The sequence below is a fragment of the Ambystoma mexicanum genome, chromosome 4q (assembly GCF_040938575.1).
Source record: "Ambystoma mexicanum isolate Mex_15411 chromosome 4q, UKY_AmexF1_1, whole genome shotgun sequence".
Classification (NCBI taxonomy): Eukaryota; Metazoa; Chordata; class Amphibia; order Caudata; family Ambystomatidae; genus Ambystoma; species Ambystoma mexicanum.
This window is the reverse complement of record NC_090928.1, coordinates 680,506,035-680,526,149: the sequence shown is the minus strand read 5'-3', so window position 1 is coordinate 680,526,149 and position 20,115 is coordinate 680,506,035. Positions and strand designations below refer to the sequence as shown.

The 20,115-nt window shown below is 45.7% G+C and overlaps 1 protein-coding gene across 1 annotated transcript in view; it reads left to right on the top strand.

Annotated features, from left to right (window-relative positions):
• The window catches only part of NAPB (NSF attachment protein beta), a 411,568-nt gene that overhangs the window by 52,987 nt on the left and 338,466 nt on the right, over positions 1 to 20,115 (top strand). The gene's annotated exons all lie outside the window — the stretch shown is intronic.

Sequence of the window (20,115 nt, the reverse complement as noted above, 5' to 3'; positions counted from 1 at the left end):
GAATTCATCCAGATTTTTACTGTAGTTGCTATTTTGTTTTTAGGGAATTCTATTAGTGCTAAATCAGTGGATAATATGTCCTCTAATTGCGGTAAATCAGAAAAAATAGCTAAAGCAGTATGTCTGTTGCTATCATACTGTGGATAAGGCGCTAGACGGCACAAGAGAATCAATGCATATGCCGCCGGACGCTTCATACCAGTTGGAAACAGATTAGTTTGTGTTAATTCAGGATTCTTAGCACTAGGCATTCTCAAATTCTCTTGGATTTCACAAGGTAAGAGCCCTGCAAGTGCCGTCTGCAAAAGTTGTAGTGCCTGCATAGGACTCATAGGTGTTTGTACAGCATTAGTCTCATTCTGCAGAGAGAAAGCAGCTCTCGGTCCGGGGTCCATTTCCGAATTTGGAGTGGGCTCCGGCTCGATTGTTTTGATAACTTGCTCACTTGCTTTTTTTGCACCAGAGCTGACTTGCTGAGGACAGACTTACACGGGTGTGTTCCGTTATTGCCCTGTGAATCAGCATTATCATTGAAACTCATCACGTGTTTCAATTACTCTAGCGGGCTTTGTATTAGTTAAGGAATGACGCCATGTACGGGCCCACTGCTTTTCGAATCTCTTTTCGTTGTAAAGCTTTTTCATCAACGGACTGCACTTTGTTAATCTTGTCTTTATTATTTTTTTGAGAAGCATGTTTATCATGCTTCTTTGACATTTCCACCAAATTGTCTAGAGGAGCATAGGCAGTAATCACTTTCTCCACGCCTGGGGTGCAAATAGAGACCGTTTTTTTTTTTTCTTCTCCAAATTTTGATATTTTTTGGAAATTGCTTTAGAAATCAAGATAGTATTTTTTACTGGTTTGGCATGGATAATGCCTTAAACTATTTGGACGTAGACGCATTCTTTTTTTAAGGATCTTTTAGATTTTTTGATGACTTACTTGGATTCGGTACTTTCTTAACTATAGCTTTAGATTTGGAAAAAATTGTGTATGCTGTTTTTTTGTTATTGTTTATATTAGTGGTGAGAGGACTTGCTGGATTTCACTGGGAATCAACAGTCACACAGCTAGAGTTTATTTCTCATTGAGGTAACACTATTTCAGACATATTCGCTGATTTGGATTGTTTAGATTTTTCAAGCACTTCATAGATTGTTCCAGGAAGGGAAGCTACAGCACAGAACATATCCGTATTTTCCACCGCTTTTTGCATGGTTTGAGAAGATTTTGTTTGCAACTTCTTAACTTCATTATCATGGTTTTTATGGCACATACATTTCCTGTTTTGTAATAACACAGACGTCTCCTTCTGCCAAAGTAATATTTGCTCCATTTGTGTGTGCTGCACCGCTATTTTGCTCTCTAGTGATTCAAATAATTTTGTCATTGTTTGTAGTGCTAAATTCATCGTAGTGAACGTCACTTCCAGCACTTTCGTTATTGGATCAAATTGATCACTCTTAGCTACCTCCCCGCCTTCTTTAGGTTACGGAGTGTTGGTGCAGTATAAAATTCAATAGAGCTGATAGAGGAGTCTGAGGTGTCTGGAAACATCACTGGAGACCTACACAGGTTATGGTGGGAGCCTTCGTTTAAATGGCTAATATTATGTGCATCTATGTCAGTAGCCACTTGCTCTTCTACAGTTTGTGGCACTGGCAGTACTAATGGTAATACCTCATCAGACTCACCTAGGTCACCTGTGTTTTTCAACATTACACTGGCCGGTGAGGGATGCACAACTGCAGCTAGTTCTTTCAGTGAAGCAGCTGCCGGATTACTTATTTCCGTAAGGCTTGGAACAGTCACCTTTGTTAATATTGAGTGGGGCGCCGTTGTTACAGCAGACTTACACATCACCGTTGCCGCATTTGAGTGCGACTTCTGTGCTATTGGGGACTCTTTACAGTATTTACGAATGTCTGCCATAACCTCCATCTTAGAAAGAGGCTTCTTTGTCTTTGGCGTACATTTTTTATTTGGCGTAGAACTTGTTGCCTTGAACAGGGGTCTTTGGTTAGTACGAGCTAGAGAGCATGAATTTAATAGATTATTCTGAAGAATTTTTGTGGGTGGCATACCTGTTTTGATCGTCGGAAGTACACGTTGCATTCTACTCCTAACCTTTGCAATAGGCACAAATCAAAATAATTGCAGAAAAAAATAAAGCTAAAAATAGAAATATAAGAAAAATCTAATTCAAGGTTAAAAGAAAACAGAAAATGATAAGTAAATCAAACGAAGGGCCTCAGCAGCCCTCCAGCAGCCCAAGACAGCCGCAGACTACCCTTATACAGTAATGCTTTCACAAAAATTTCCGTATGCAACAATTAGATTAGTGATAAACAGAGAATAGCATATAAAGCAGTCAATAGGGTAGTAAACACTAATATATAAAATATTGCACTGAAACCAAAAACAACATCAACAAGTCTAAAACTGCCCCGTAAGCGCTCTTATAATTGGAAATAGCAATTCGAAATGGATCTGTGCGTGTAAAAATAGCAAATTGCGATAGCAAATATAGTTTAAAATAAATTGGTGTTAAAAATGTCCTTTTATCAGAACGGGATCAGGTTACAATAACTCCATTCTTCCATAGAGGTTACTAAAACACTCAGTCACAGGTTAGGGAACGCCCGACAGCTTATGGAGCTGCCAGAGTCCGACTCTCCACCTCTAACCCTGAGGACTTGAAAAGCTGGTATAAAGGTGTATATAACTCTCAAACCAGGACCAATCTACTCACAGGTCACAGCCAAACAGCACAACAGCAGTTCCAGCCCTTACTGCTTCCAGGGCTTAACGCCGCTCGGGCGGCTGGGCGCTGGTTTTCAGGACGAGTACTGTCACGTGATAGGTCACGTGTCTCGCCGAAGCTCCGCCCCCTGGAGGAAGCGGCGAGCAGCAAGAGTAAAGCTCGCAATGCTGCTTCAGAGAAAAACTTGTTGTGCACTGGAACGAGTGTTCAGAAACCAAAAGCACCGTCACAATATCCAGGAATACCTGGATCACTTATTGTATGCACAGGGTTTATCTGCCTCCTTTTCCCCTCTGTTTATATCCAGTTTACTCTTTTTGGCATTGGTATTTATTTGAAGTTTGGTACTTAGAATAAGAACATTTTCTATTTTTGTTGCAGTTTATATTCACATTCATGTGGGCTTTTTTTAGCAATTGTTGCATTAGCACTTTATCTTAAGACAGCTATCGGCATTTGGCACTTTATTCCACGGTAGCTATCAGCATTTGCACTTTAGCATGTTCATTAGGACCCCAGCATTTACCCAACATGTATGAGGAATTTGTTCCTTTTTTAACATTTTGAATGAGTGTATTACTTGGGTTTGTTTTGTATTGCCTTTTTCTTTCAAGTGTATTTGATCAACTTTTACCACTAAGGTATTGATATTCCTTTCATTATTTATTGCATTAGCACTTTATTTCAGGGCAGCTATCCGCATTTGTATTTAGGTATCTGTTGTACATGTTATCAATTGTTCCATTGAGACTTTTTTTATTTTATTGATTTTTAATGCACCAGCACTATCCTTTGCACTTTAGCATGCCCAGTCAGATGCTGGCAATTTCGATATTGTATGCATTTCGACTCTAGGATTTTCAGTGTACATACAATGTAGTAGGATCTTGATCACTTTGACTGTATTATTGTCAGTTTATATTACAGCTCTATGGTCTGGCAAACTAATTGTTTATTTATTTGTATGCCCATGTATGACTTGCACATATTTTTTTGTGACTTGGAAATTTCATTATTTATGTCATTGACAGTTTCCAATAGTGGGACTACTTGTTAGATTATGTGCTCTTTTGAACCCTGTGTGAACAAGCACTCTGGAAGTGCGAAATACGTAATTCTTTTCTCCCTATGTGCCCTGCTAATGGTTAAATATTTTTGGATTCAATAAAACTTCTGTGTTATTCACTCACGGTTTAGTTTTATTTTTTCTATTTGCCCTTAGACCCCGGAGTGCACCACACACGATCGCATGGTAACTGCTCAAATGGTGAGTGGGGACGCTCGACCATTGGTTGCCGGGTCTATTGGAACTCCGTCCACTTAGCTTTCAACAGGATGTCGGGATGGTCCTTCATAAGGACGTTTTGTAGTAGTTTGGCAATTTTGAGATGAGTTTTAAATCTGGCCGATGAAGGTGAACTTCCTGGATTCCTTATTTGCTTGCTTTTAGTGCTATGCACAATTTGACAAATAAGATGTTCGAATGGAATGAACTCGAGGTGAGTGCTCACAGGATCTTACTAGCCCTCTGGTTTGCTCTGCGAGTATAGATAATAGTCAGAGTTAATTATCAGATTTTTTTATATCTCTTCTTAATTGACGGCTATCATGCCAAAAACATATTTAGAAGTAGGTGTGTAAAAACAAGTGTGGGATATTAAGAAGCTTCTTAAAGTGATACATTAATATGTGAAGCTATTAAAATGTTGCTAAATATGTACATTTGTTTGAGAGCATCAGTAGTAACCACTGGTGGTGAATCACTACAGAAAAATGAGCAGTATGGACATTAAGTTAATGGGGGTACTGTAAAGTGCCTTTTGTGTATTCTAACTATTACATAGCATCTGTTCTGGCATAATTATTCTTTATTTTTATTTTTTTGTTTTTTTTGGTTGAGTCCGAAAGCGAAACTCGCTAATTATGGAATACAGTTCCTTCTAGGTGTTCCCAGATACTCCTAGAATTTCAGCTTGAATTTATTTCTTTTGTATTACCTGTTACGCATGAGGAGCTGACATTTAAGTCCAGGATCAAAATTACTTCTTGTGACAAATCCCCAGATGTCATTACTTCTAGCCTAGACAGAGCCCCTTCCTATGAGGCAAGGAAGGTGAGGCCAATACCCGATAGTCCTCCTGGGGGTGGTACTCAGCGGATGGATCTCATGGGGAGGGAAGCCCCCTATGGGGTTAGTGACGACATGGGGAGAACCTGTTATCCCCATAGCCCACCTTCCTCACCAAACCCCACCATTCCTACTGTACCTATCGGTTTTTCCTATACCTCTACTGTAGGAAGTACTGAGAAGAGGAAGAGCTCTGGTGATTATGGGAGACTAGTCAATCTAGTACTGCAACGAGGAAGAAGCACAGAGTACTAAAAAGTACACTGTGGAATCAAAGTGAGCGGACTAGACAATCTGGTTCAGTTAATCCATTGGTGACATAAAAGGGGAAGAATGGGCTCGGGAGAGGTGCAAGACCTCCCTGGAGGAGCCTCAGGAGCTGGTTCCGTGGACCTGAAGGACCAGGATGCTGCTGCAGAAGCTGGATGCTCCAGAGTAGATTCCTGAGGCAGAGAAGGAACGGCAGGCTGGTGGAAGCAGCCTTCAGGTGACTTAGCACCATGGGAAGCTGAGCCGCTACGGGGAGGAAGATTGGTGCTGCGAAGTCGCCGCAGACCAAAGGAAGCTCACTTGAGCCCCACGGTAGATCACATGCAGTCAAAAGGTCCCAGACTACTGCGGACCAAGAGCGAAGGTACACTGGTGGTTGGGAAGGCGCTGGGGCTGCAAACTAGTTGGTAACAGTATCATGAACAAAGGGGCCTGGGATTTGAATGCGACAAACCAAGGGGTCTTGGACCCAAAAGAAGAAAAGTCACAGTGAAAGGTTCTTGGACCCAACACATTACCTGGCAGGAGAGTACACTAGGGGGACTGTGCATGCAAGCCTGGGGCCCGCGGCCATTGAAGTATCCTCACTGTTCCTCATAGTCGCATTACTTGGCAGGATAGTACACCAGGTGGACTATAGTAGAGGTGATAAAAGTGTGGGTCTGGGACCCACACGAACAGCTCAGTGCATCTTTGTTGATCTTCGTGGTCTCAGTACCTGGCAATGTGACTGGTTGACTGTGCCCCCAAGAGCAAAAGCAAAGGGAACCAACCGTTACGCTTGATGGTCTGGTGAACATTGTGAGATGTCCTGGCCAGGTGGGTGATTAAAACCAAGTTAAGAAAAACCAGGGGAAGGTAGTAATTACAATGTTCACAAATATTAAGGGGAAAGAGCCCAAGGCAAGCCAAGAGAAGAGTGTCACACTCTTGGCCTGATGAGAAACCTGAGGAAAGTTAAGGGGAAGAAGCCATCTACTTTAATCTGAAGTTAACAGACCTTTTGTTTTACCTTGGGGGAGAGAGGCACGCCAAGGAATCCTTTTGAGACTTTGAGACTTTGAGTATTGCCATTGAAGAAGAACTCTTCCTACAAGTGAACTTTGTGGTATTGTCCAGAAGAAGGGAGCGATTTGGAACCAAGAAGATCACATCCTTTTCCTTAGTTTTAGAGTTTAAGGGAAGGAAATAGGATTTTGACCCGATGGTGGACTGTTTGTTTTTGACAGGCAATCCTGACCGAATCCTTCGTTTGAGGTAGAGAAACCCCTCTTAGAAATGGGTATAGGTAGGGTTTTCCTTATATATTTAAATAAGTCTATAACCAAAACCTTTCCACATGTGTCAATCTGCTACTTCTGCACCCTTACATTCTGCATGCCTTTTTCTTATTGGTTTTTAATTTTAAGCATGCTCTTTGTGAACTAGAGATTTATTTTTCATTATTAGTTTGATGGAAACATGTTTTGGAATTCAGCACAAAGGAGTCCTATTTAGAAATTAAAGTCCAGATCACACATCTTCGCCTCTTGTGAAGTGTGTGTTCTATGAGAGAGACAATGTGTCTAAGGATCCCCAAGCCTTACTGACAAAATTCAGTAGGCTATGAGAGGGCCGAAGGCGGTAAGGTCAATTATCTGGCTAGATGGACTGTCCACACAAGAAGTGGGGAGTAGAACCAGATGATAAGTGAAATAATCATGCCAAAATATGCCTGGCCCAAATGGTAGGTTCTTTAACCTGTTGAAAGAGAAGCAGTTCTTTCATGCTATTAAGGAGGATCCATAATGATAGTCCACATACAGGTTGAAATCTCGTAATCCCACTAGACCTTTACATTCCATGACGAGTGGAGCAATTAGGTCTGAGTAAGATCTAAAAACCAGTATCGTTCCAGTTAATCCTGTACACAAATAAAGAAAATACCTGGTCACAGTTGCCGATGAGGAACAAGCACACAGTTAGTTCACCTCCTACAATGCCTACTCAAAGCAAAAGATGTGTGTTGAGATAGGGGCCAGAGATGTTCGATATATAACATATAACAGCTTTAATGCATACCACGTGGAGAGTGCTGAGACAGGTTTTTCTGGGAAGAAGTATGGGAGATGCTCATTGGAGTTAGTTAGGACTCACTATGGCAATGCTGGGGCTTATGGGAGATCTAGAAGTTAACTGATCAACTAAAAGCTGGTTTTATGTGTCTAGGAATAGCAAGACGTGCCACAGCAGCCCAGTGGAAGGATCTAGCCACAACTACACCCGGGAACTGGCTCAAAAGGATGTACAACTGTATGGTTCTAAAGGGAGGCTGTGTATGAAATATTGGAAAGTGTTTAGGCATAGAGTAAAGAATTTGCCAGGACTGTTTAAGCACTATCTAGATGGGGAAAGATCGATGGGAATGTGCAGACGTGCGCAGGACCACCAGAACAGCGAGGGGGTGGAAGCAATCACCTTAACGTGAGAGGTTGGAATGATTCAATAGATGCTAGTTGAGGGTGGGAAATGTTCTCTGGAATGAAGTTTCTACACTCCATTGCATACAATATAAATGCAGAATGTATGTTCGGTTATCGTTGGTGGAAGGGGAAAAATAAACCTACATTTGATATGTTGTTAAAAAGCATTGACGCACGGAACAGATTAAGAAGCTTAACCTATAGATGTGGCCACTCGTGCTGCACATCCATTATATCAATAGGTTTTTCTTTTTTAATAGCGAGGCTGTGTAGGAATTCTGACGTGTATTAGCTGTGAAAAGTCAATTGATCATAGTGGGCCTATCCATTTGCAGTGGAAATGGGGCCCTTGCCTTCATAGGCCCAGCACAACCTATGTAGGGACTGATTGACAAAGGAATACACAGCGCAAACATGCTCTTCAGATTAGAGCAAGAGTTAGAAAAGTGCAATTGTTCAGTGCACAAGCAGGACATGCAGATTTTCAGTGAGCTGGCTGTTTTATCGTGCTTGTTGTTGTGCAGGCACACCATAGAGACTGTTTGCCGACCACCATCTAGGATAGAGACGGGCCTGCTGTGTTGCACTGGCCTATGTCTCTTGGTGATGTTGGATGAGGTTTTTAGAAGAATACGCAGAACATGTCTGTAAGACAGGGCATTTCCTGTGCATCCTTTCAAAGGAGATGGGTAATGGAAATGAGCTCTGCTTATCCCAGCAAAGGGGTAGGTCCATAATGGTAGTCCCAGCAACATAGGCTAAGTTGTAATGCTAGTGTGGCTTCTAAATTCTTGGTGATGTGTGGGGGTGTGACCCGGCCCCTGCGACCTGGGAAAGGGGCGGAGCAGTTACCCAGACATACGCCAGTACTGTTTCTGCCAAGTGTTCTGTTTTCTCTTTCAGAACAAAAACTCCCAGAATACACCTTGGAGCAACCAAGAAAACCCTGACTTGAACCAAGGGAAATGGAATAAAGTACTGAAAGGGAATGGATTGGAACTTTTCCTTCCAAACGGCAATGAAACACCTAGCAATCGATTTACCAACCCCAAATGGGACCCAGGCGACTGGTGAGGCAACAGAAAAAAAAACTGTGAGCGAGGAGAGACTGCAGAGGAACAGCAGAGACAGATAAACGCTCTCTAAAGAGCCTTTGATACGATGCGTAGAGAAGCATATTGGTATTGGTTGGCAGCTATCTTAAACACTCTCTGTTGCTCTTTCCTCCCTGCTTGCTCACTCTCCCCCTCACCTTACTGCGTATTTTGTAAAGACATGGTTTTTCAACCTGAAAAACTATGTAAACAAACATTGCAGATGTCAAAACCATTTCCGCAAGCTGGTGCCAGATACTTGGCATTTTGAACCTGTACCGTATGTGGAAGGATGCAGTGTAGAATTTGAAATGGTTATGATGCAGACGGCCAAGGGCCAGTGAGCAGCATTTAGTGTGTATGTGATATATACGTATCACACATACATCTGTACAAGGTACATAGTCGATATATAGACTTCTTGGATTGAGATGACTGTTGGCAGCAAACGACTTCTTGGCTGGGTAGGATGGCCATTAGTATAATGAATATTCTCCCTTGTCTTTTATATTTCTTTCAGTGCAAATCTTGCTCGAGTCCCTGCCGGATAAACCTGTAAAGTTTATCAGGAAGGGTAAGAAACCCAGGGTAACTAGGAAGGTCCTTATGTATATCTGTCCAGATATCCCCAAATATTATTAGGTGCCATCTTAAAGTTGCGGTGGAGTGGATGAGATTAGAGATGGAATTAAAGTGGGTATACATGAATAACTGGTAGCAGGGAGGTTATCTTAAATTGGACAATGTTCTTAATGAGGAGTCTTGCAAAAAAAGGATTTTGGATTACGTCAAAGGCAGATCATATGATGACTATAAATAAGTGTGTGGGTTATCCTTGGCAGTACCTGACTGATTTGCATATGGCTGGACCACCGTTTGCAATGGCGGAGACGTTCTAAAAAATGGTGGGGTGGAAGGTTTGCCCAGAGCAGTGCCAACGGTTCAGATTTATTCAAAACCTTCCACCCATTACTTTTTTGGTTACAGTATCCTCAATACTCCTTCTCACATCGTCCATGCTGTTTGTGGATAGTTATTTGTTTGGGGAATGAGACCTTCCACCTGCAGAGGAAATAGGAAGGAAATATGAAAAGGAATAACTAATTCACCCACTAGCATGCAACGTGCTGAAATTCAATATGAAATCCAACATAGGCAGCACTACAACCCAATTAGGCTCCATGCAATGGACACAAAATATCCCCAGGACCTGTTGGAGGGGTTGTGACGAAGGTAGTGCTTAAGTACATATTTGGTGGGAGTGCACAGAATGTAGATGATTGTGGCTCGAAGTCCACTCCTTGATATAATAGTAAATCTTTTCAGACAATCCATACCTATTGATCAAGGGCTGTTTGTGATGGGAGCTACTGACCACTTCTGGCACTTTTCAGCTGCACCATTATACTCGATTATGTAAATTGGTAATTACAGCAAAATATTGGGCCTCATTCTATGTTTGCCGATCCGGTATTAACGTGCCAGTAATTCCGTTTACCGGCACGTTTCCAGACCAGCAAACAAGTATGCCGGTGGGGTTGCCTGATTTTCTTCCAGCTGTTGGCTGGAGGTAAATCGGGCACACCACCGGCAAAAAAGCCGGTATTACCAGATTACAAGTGTCAGTAATACCGGCAATCTATGGAATTGACAATATACCTTCACTTACTGGCACTTGTAATCTGCTGGTAATTCCGGCAGATCATGTGCCGGTAACAGTATTACCATCTGGTGCTATCCCACCGAATTTATCAGTGGGATACCACCAGATGTGTAATGAGGTCCATAGTGTGACTATTAATGGGAATGAGAAGGATCTTTCTGGTATCTATGGCGATTGGCTCTGAATGCTCTATATGGAGAAAATATCAATGTCTTTGAGATGGCAACATACCATGTTTTGTAGAGAGTGGACCCCTTCTTCAACTATACCTTTGTAGACTGTAACAGCTGTTTTATCCTGGGCAGTTGCAAGCATTAGAATTTACGTATATATGACTGGCATAACGATCTGTGAAGATTGTTAGGAAAGATTTCATAATTGTAGGTAATTTTCCTTCCATGTGGCAACCCCTAAACTTTTTGCTGTTGTTTTTCACCTTGTTCTTGACTTTGCCAGAGAAGTGCAGCCTTCTGCCGCACTCCTCTGGGCTTTTGCTCCTTTCTTACGGGGAAACTGACCTGCCCTTAAGACAGTCAGTGCTGGGGAACGCTGTTTCCCGTAGTTTCTTTTATCGTGTCGCAGCTTTAGTGCAACACGACACAAGAGGGCACTGTAAGCTAAGTTACAGCTCTCTTGGGTCTCTAGCCTTCTACGGGCCCTAGATACTCTTTTAGGATGGTATTTGATCGGTGCAAGTCATTCAGGGACTGGAATGGTGGCAGCGATCGTTTTGTTTATTTTGAGCTCCTTTTGGCGTTCTGAGCACGTTTTTCGCACTGAACCCAAAATGGTGGCCTGGCTCCCAAAATGGCCAGACCACGAAGCTCCTTTGTCCTGTCCACTGACAGTCTTGCTCCCTTCACCTTCCCCAGGTCGGGCGACCCGGGGCCTTCCTTATTTGGGCATGTACTTTCCCGCGAAACGCAGATGCTTTCGCGGGCTTCTACATGTTGTTTGTGTGCCTCCAGGGTGTGGGCTGGGATGTCTGGTCCCAATACACATCCTGGGTGCCAGAGAGTCTAGGGTGGTGTGAATGCCTGGGACCACCGTGGTCCGTGATTGGTCCACGTATGGTATGTGTGTTGATGAGCGAATCTCCCATTGGCTCCCCTCCGTTTTGGCGCGAAGGGAACCGTGGATAAGAGGGGGCTGGAAATACCACTACGATGTCGATCTCCTGAGTTCTCACGAACAAAGGAATACAGGAGCCAAGTATCCTGCAACCACGAGGCTGGACCGAGGAATCGCTGGTGACCCGCTGAAGGAATCCTCCTTTGCACTGCTGTCGCCCTGTGAAACCCTTTCCTCCTTTGATCGAACCAGAAGGCCTGTACTGGTGCTTCGACCTTTGGAATAGCAGGAACAGCTATTCCCGGCAACTTCATCCTCTCCTGCCAAGTAAGCCTTCGGAAGTGTGTCTGGGCCATCCAGTTGACTGACCAGCTTACAAGGGAGTCCTGCTCTGTAACCGCCGCCAGGTTGTGTTGTATTTCGAGTCCTTGTCACTCTCCCACGCTTCGTGCACTTGGCGTTCCCAGGTCTGAAGGGAGGAGTGTACATTTGGCTCGAATACACACGGCCGCTCCGTTGTCCTGCTGCGGCAACAAACTGTGCCGGTTTCGTCGATTGGGACGTCTTTTTGCTCTACACGACCACGAGGCGTTCCCTGCTCTTCTGAACCTGCCAGCTGCTGAAACTAACGTGGAGAAGCCTGGGTCTGCTTGCTTCGGGGACCGGTGAGTAGTATAGCTAGGATCTGGTCGCCCTCCTGCAGTATCCCATTGCTTTTCCCTGCTGTGTAAAAACAGCACCCTTTTGCCGTACTCGCGCTCTGCTTCTGCCCGCTGTGGAGGCTGCGCTTGAGTTGCGGAACCTGTTCTTCTTCTGCTGTGCACTAACCCGAACTGCCTGACTTCCTCCGAAGAGCTTCTCCTTTTGCCCGTTGGCACCGGCGTGTGCAGGTACTTTGAGCACAAGGCTCCACTCTTCGCAGGGCTCGGACTTCCATCTAGTTAGGTGCCTCTGAAGGCGAACTGAGTCTAAAGCATTATCGCACTGCCTGTTTTCCTTCCCTTTCAGGTGGACTACACATTTCGTGCGTGTAACCCTTATGACTATCGTATTTGTATATATATTGTGTTGATATGGTATGTGTTGGCTTAATATTGTGATATTGTGACTTTCTCGCTACGGTCATTATTTTAAAGGCCTTAAAATAAATGTGTATCTATTTTTGATATAACAACTGTTTGGAGTAGTTTGTAAGCGCTCTTGCTTTGTGTGCTCATTGCGGGCCTTCAGTCACCCTCACCCCTCTTGAGACCTAGTCTTGACCGCCACGATCGCTACCTTGATTGGTCTGGCTCGTCCAGAGGTTACCCTGTTCCAAGTAATTAGGTTGGCCTTCTGAACTTCTGCGCCACCAGGACAGAGTTCAGAAATCCGTCTTAACAAATTGGTGTACAGCGGTGGGATACGACTGAAGGTATCCAGTGTTGCGCTCGAACTAAGGCATTTCAGGTTATTCCAACCAGTACACGTAGTGAATTGTTGTAGTATAACTTTAAAAAGGCCATAGTCCTATCAAACAGTATGGAAACAAGTACCTTGTTAACTTTAAATGCTTCTAAATCAGAAACACTAAAAAAGATGTGTGCGGAGAGAGGTGTTTCCTCTCAAGGCACGAAATTGGAAATGATCCAAAGAATCGTGGCGTGGCAAGAAGCGCAGCTTGACGCTATAACTTCTGAGGACAGTGCGGAAGGTGGTGGGGCTGCTCTCACTGGTAGAACCGACGGTTCTGCCGCCACACTGCTCCACCGCGACCACGAGGACAGGGAGGACGAGATGTCTAATGTTTCCTCTGCCAGTGCTGATGGGGAGGCTATGCTTGAATTCAAGAAGCAAGAGCTGCGGTTTAGGCAGCAGGAGCTTGAATTCAGCATAGCCAAACTAAAAATCGAACAGGCAGAAAAACAAAAAGACAGGGATCACCAGTTGGAACTGGCCAAGCTTCAGGTTGCAAATGGGTCCAAGGGTCCTGGACATGTGTCTGGGGCCTCCTCTCATCCACGGTTTCCAAAAGATCTGCTCAGTGTGTATGAAGAAAGGAATGACATTATGGACTGGCTGAATGCGTTTGAGTATGCATGCGAGGTTCAAGAAGTTGACAATGCTGATAAGATTGCGTGGTTACTCAGTAGACTGCCCCATTCTGGCTGTAGTGCCATCATGGAAATGTCGAAGGCTGAGCGAGCTGATTTCGCAATGTTAAAGCAAACTCTCATTTTAAAGTTTGGGAAGACTCCGGCCCAATATTTAAAGCGTTTTCGAGAGTATAAGAAAAAGGAAGGTGGTACTTGGGTATCTTATGTCGCTGAATCTTTGAAAAACTTAACTGGCTGGGTCGAAGGTTATAAGGTTTCTACCTTTGAAGGCATGATAAATCTTGTCATGCTGGAACACATTTTTGCTTCTTCTTCCCCGGAGCTTAAGCAGCATTTGGCCGATTCGAAGGAGATAGATCCTAAGAAGCTGGCCATTGCAGCGGACTTATGGGTGTCACATCGAGTGTCCCATAAGGACAAAACTCATCCTGGTAAGCAGGAGGAAGGGAAAAAAGTCCAAAGATATGGAGGGTGGGGAATCTGCTAAATCTTCTTCCCATAAGGGCCACAAAAAGAAAAACAAGGGTAAGACACAAGAGAACTCACAATAAGCCTCCCTATGTAAACAGACCCATTGGAACCTGTTTTGCTTGTGGAGCAACTGACCATGTGAAGGGGGATCCCCGTTGTAAGGTTAGACCTTTGGGGGTCCACTCCGCTAATCTGGCCTTCTCCTCCTACGAGGAAGAAGAGATTACGGGAGCATCCTTCTCCTCAGACTCATTTCCCAGCGGAATAGAGGCTGAGGTAGTTTTAGTGTCCCTGGTTCCTAAAGTCGCAGAGGCTTATGCTAGGATTCCGGATAATGCCAAGCACTACTTTAAAGACAGTGTGCTGATCAATGGAGTAGATACTCCAGCTCTTAGGGATAGTGGGTGCAGTCGCACTGTAGTGGATTCTACCTTGGTAGACTCAGAGGAAGTTGCCAGAGCTACTCTGATGCCCACTAAGTTGGCTGACGGCCCCCTCCGTATGTTTCCCGTGATCCCTGTAAATCTTACTTTAAATGGTACAGCAGTCAGGATTCCAGTGAGCATTCAGAGAAACGTCCCGGGAAAGGTCTTATTAGGTAATGATCTCAGAGCTTTAGGGCTCGTAGGAGACACTGCCGAACGACCCTACACACGGTCTCAAGCACGGGCAGCATTGGCCAAGTCCAATACGCCGCCCCAGCCGAAGGGGAAACCCAAGGCGAAAGGAGTTGACAAGTCAAGACGAGGGAAAGAGAATATTCCCCCGAGCTCGCCTACCACTGCGGTGGAGGAAGTTGGTCAATCGCCCGGGCCTGACGAGGAGGTGGCGATGCCTGAAGTATTCGACCCCAACGATCATCCTGAACTAAAAGACTTGTTAGTTGAAGGAGGTCCTGATAGGGACGAATTCAGTAAAGGCCAACGTGAGTGCCCATCTCTGGAAGGCCTAAGGAGACAGGCCTGCTCCCAGCTTGAGGGTGAACCTCCTGGGACGCATAGGATTTATTGGGAAGGTGGACTCCTGTATAGTGAGCCCACAGAGTCTACAGAAGGAGACCATAGGAGGTTGGTGGTTCCCCTTGCTGTTGGGCCCTTCCTCCTGCAGTTGGCGCATGAAGTTCCCCTTGCTGGTCACCTTGGTATGAAGAGGACCAAGCAAAGGTTATCCATGCACTTCTACTGGCCCAAGATGGGGGTGCAAGTAGAAAGTCACTGCAGGAGTTGCGCCTCCTGCCAGTTATCTGGTAAGGTTGGCGCGACAATCCAAGCTCCGTTGGTACCGCTCCCAGTTGTGGGGGTACCATTTGAAAGGGTAGGGATCGACATCGTTGGTCCCCTTGACCCGCAAACATCCTCGGGCAATAGGTTTATCCTGGTGCTGGTCGACCATGCAACCAGGTATCCTGAGGCCATCCCATTGAAAACTGTAACTGCCAAGTCAGTTGCAAAAGCTTTACTCGGCATATTTACTAGGGTTGGCTTCCCTAAAGAAGTTGTGTTAGATCGTGGCAGCAACTTTATGTCGAAGTATATGCAGGCTATGTGGAAAGAATGTGGGGTCACCTACAAGTTCTCTTCTGCATACCACCCCCAGACCAATGGTCTGGTGGAACGTTTTAACAGAACGTTAAAGAGCATGATTGGGGCTCTGGAGGAGCCTCAGAGAAGAAAATGGGATCTTCTTTTACCATGCTTACTGTTTGCCTACCGAGAGGTACCACAGGAGGGTGTTGGCTTCAGCCCCTTCGAACTTCTGTTCGGTCATCCCGTACGGGGACCCTTAGCCATCGTCAAGGAGGGATGGGAGATGCCCACTCCCCCTTTTACTACCAATGTAGTTGATTATGTGCTAGGGCTCAGAAAACGGATGGTACTTCTGATGGGCTTGGCTAGTGATAAATTGAAGGCAGGGCAAGCGCTGGTGAAACATTGGTACGACCAGAAGGCTTCCCTCATCAACTTTACACCTGGTCAGCAAGTCCTGATCATGAATCCCATAAGGCCTCGAGCTTTACAGGACAAATGGTCAGGCCCTTACACAGTGGTGGAGCCCCTGGGTGAGGTTAACTATTTAGTGGACCTTGGAAGGCCTGGACAGGCTCCAAAAGTGTTCCACGTGAATAGGCTGAAGGCTTTCGTCCCAAGAGTCGAAATCGCAGCACTGCTACTGGCGTCAGACGTTGAGGAAGAGGAGTCAGAACCTCTCCCCGACCTGTTCCAAAGCGCTCCTTCAGATAGCTCCATTGAGGGTGTCCGAGTGGCCCCTCACCTGACTTCTGATCAGCAGGCTGAGGTGAAAAGTTTGCTTAGGCAGTTTTCCCCCCTGTTCTCACAGTCGCCTGGTTTGACACCTTGGTGCAAACATAACATTGACACAGGAAACAGTGTACCTACCAAAAGTAGGGGATACAGGATGTCAGATAAAGTACGGTCTTATATTAAGACCGAGGTCAACAAAATGTTAGACCTTGGGGTGATTGAACCCTCTAGTAGTCCTTGGTCCAGTCCTGTGGTCTTGGTTCCAAAGGCAGGCACTTCTGAATTGAGGTTCTGCGTGGATTACAGGGCTCTGAATGCTGTCACCAAGACAGATGCGCACCCCTTGCCTCGAACAGATGAGCTGGTGGATACTTTGGGTGCCTCCAAGTACCTCAGCACGTTTGACCTCACTGCTGGCTATTGGCAAATAGCTTTAGCAGAACATGCCAGGGAGAAGACAGCATTTTCTACTCCAGACGGCCTTTACCAATTCCGGGTAATGCCGTTCGGGTTGAAGAATGCACCTGCCACTTTCCAGAGGCTTGTGAATCATGTGTTGAATGGGTTGGACGAATTCTGTCTTGCATATCTGGACGATATAGCAGTTTTCAGTGCCACCTGGGAAGACCATCTGAAACACCTCGGGATTGTGCTCCAGGCTCTTCAGAAAGCCCACTTGACCATAAAGGCTAGTAAATGCCAGATTGGACAAGGCTCAGTGGTTTACCTTGGACATGAAGTAGGTGGAGGGAGGATACAGCCTCTACCCAGTAAAGTACAAGCAGTACAAGACTGGCCTACCCCCACTACGCAAACCCAAGTGAGAGCCTTCTTAGGACTCACGGGGTATTACCGCAATTTTGTGGCAGACTATGGTACCATAGCTGCCCCTCTGACTGCCCTCACAACTCCGAAGAAACCCAAGAAGGTAACTTGGACCGACGAGTGTGAGAAGGCCTTCAATGGCTTAAAAGACTCCTTGTGCCAGGCCCCTGTGCTCAGGGCCCCTGATTATCAAAGACCTTTTATCGTGCAGACGGACGCCTCTGACACTGGGATAGGAGCTGTACTATCACAAGTAGATGAGAAGGGTAAGGAAAACCCTATCGGTTTTATTAGTCGCCAGTTTAAGGACAGAGAGCTCAGATGGTCCACGGTAGAGAAAGAATGTTTCTCTGTTGTGTGGGCCCTAAGGAAGCTGAGGCCCTACCTCTATGGGACCCACTTCACTGTGCAAACTGACCATAAGCGTTAAAGTGGCTAATGAACATGAAGGGGGAGAATCCAAAGTTGCTTAGGTGGTCCATAAGTCTACAAGGCTTCGACTTCACTATTGTGCATAGGCCAGGTGTCCAACATAGCAATGCTGATGGGTTGTCCAGAATGTTTAACCGACCTGAACAAGAGACTCATCCAGGGGTGGATTAGTTCCCCCTGTCCATAGTCTGGGAGGGGCGAGTGTTAGGAAAGATTTCATAATTGTAGGTAATTTTCCTTCCATGTGGCAACCCCTAAACTTTTTGCTGTTGTTTTTCACCTTGTTCTTGACTTTGCCAGAGAAGTGCAGCCTTCTGCCGCACTCCTCTGGGCTTTCGCTCCTTTCTTACGGGGAAACTGACATGCCCTTAAGACAGTCAGTGCCGGGGAACGCTGTTTCCCGTAGTTTCTTTTATCGTGTCGCAGCTTTAGTGCAACACGACACAAGAGGGCACTGTAAGCTAAGTTACAGCTCTCTTGGGTCTCTAGCCTTCTACGGGCCCTAGATACTCTTTTAGGATGGTATTTGATCGGTGCAAGTCATTCAGGGACTGGAATGGTGGCAGCGATCGTTTTGTTTATTTTGAGCTCCTTTTGGCGTTCTGAGCACGTTTTTCGCACTGAACCCAAAATGGTGGCCTGGCTCCCAAAATGGCCAGACCACGAAGCTCCTTTGTCCTGTCCACTGACCGTCTTGCTCCCTTCACCTTCCCCAGGTCGGGCGACCCGGGGCCTTCCTTATTTGGGCATGTACTTTCCCGCGAAACGCAGATGCTTTCGCGGGCTTCTACATGTCGTTTGTGTGCCTCCAGGGTGTGGGCTGGGATGTCTGGTCCCAATACACATCCTGGGTGCCAGAGAGTCTAGGGTGGTGTGAATGCCTGGGACCACCGTGGTCCGTGATTGGTCCACGTATGGTATGTGTGTTGATGAGCGAATCTCCCATTTGCTCCCCTCCGTTTTGGCGCGAAGGGAACCGTGGATAAGAGGGGGCTGGAAACACCACTACGATGTCGATCTCCTGAGTTCTCACGAACGAAGGAATACAGGAGCCAAGTATCCTGCAACCACGAGGCTGGACCGAGGAATCGCTGGTGACCCGCTGAAGGAATCCTCCTTTGCACTGCTGTCGCCCTGTGAAACCCTTTCCTCCTTTGATCGAACCAGAAGGCCTGTACTGGTGCTTCGACCTTTGGAATAGCAGGAACAGCTATTCCCGGCGACTTCATCCTCTCCTGCCAAGTAAGCCTTCGGAAGTGTCTCTGGGCCATCCAGTTGACTGACCAGCTTACAAGGGAGTCCTGCTCTGTAACCGCCGCCAGGTTGTGTTGTATTTCGAGTCCTTGTCACTCTCCCACGCTTCGTGCACTTGGCGTTCCCAGGTCTGAAGGGAGGAGTGTACATTTGGCTCGAATACACACGGCCGCTCCGTTGTCCTGCTGCGGCAACAAACTGTGCCGGTTTCGTCGATTGGGACGTCTTTTTGCTCTACACGACCACGAGGCGTTCCCTGCTCTTCTGAACCTGCCAGAAGCCTGGGTCTGCTTGCTTCGGGGACCGGTGAGTAGTATAGCTAGGATCTGGTCGCCCTCCTGCAGTATCCCATTGCTTTTCCCTGCTGTGTAAAAACAGCACCCTTTTGCCGTACTCTCGCTCTGCTTCTGCCCGCTGTGGAGGCTGCGTTTGAGTTGCGGAACCTGTTCTTCTTCTGCTGTGCACTAACCCGAACTGCCTGACTTCCTCCGAAGAACTTCTCCTTTTGCCCGTTGGCACCGGCGTGTGCAGGTACTTTGAGCACAAGGCTCCACTCTTCGCAGGGCTCGGACTTCCATCTAGTTAGGTGCCTCTGAAGGCGAACTGAGTCTAAAGCATTATCGCACTGCCTGTTTTCCTTCCCTTTCAGGTGGACTACACATTTCGTGCGTGTAACTCTTATGACTATCGTATTTGTATATATATTGTGTTGATATGGTATGTGTTGGCTTAATATTGTGATATTGTGATTTTCTCGCTACGGTCATTATTTTAAAGGCCTTAAAATAAATGTGTATCTATTTTTGATATAACAACTGTTTGGAGTAGTTTGTAAGCGCTCTTGCTTTGTGTGCTCATTGCGGGCCTTCAGTCACCCTCACCCCTCTTGAGACCTAGTCTTGACCGCCGCGATCGCTACCTTGATTGGTCTGGCTCGTCCAGAGGTTACCCTGTTCCAAGTAATTAGGTTGGCCTTCTGAACTTCTGCGCCACCAGGACAGAGTTCAGAAATCCGTCTTAACAAAGATCATTAAGTGATATGTTTGGAAACACCATATGTCTCTGTGGCATTCTCCATTCCCCCTGCATTTTCGGAGATGGGTGTTATGGTGGAATAGGGAGGGTAAGGACAACGGGATGCATTTTCTGTTATTTGGGAACTGTTCCATCTGTTTGAATGCATTGTCTGTACTTTGATAACTTTTCTATTACCATCTAATGAACTTGGTTTCAGTAAAGAATAGATCATTTCTTTCTGTGTAACATTGCGGTTGAGACTACTACGTCTTTTGAGGAAAAAAACATTTGGCTGGCTTCATTT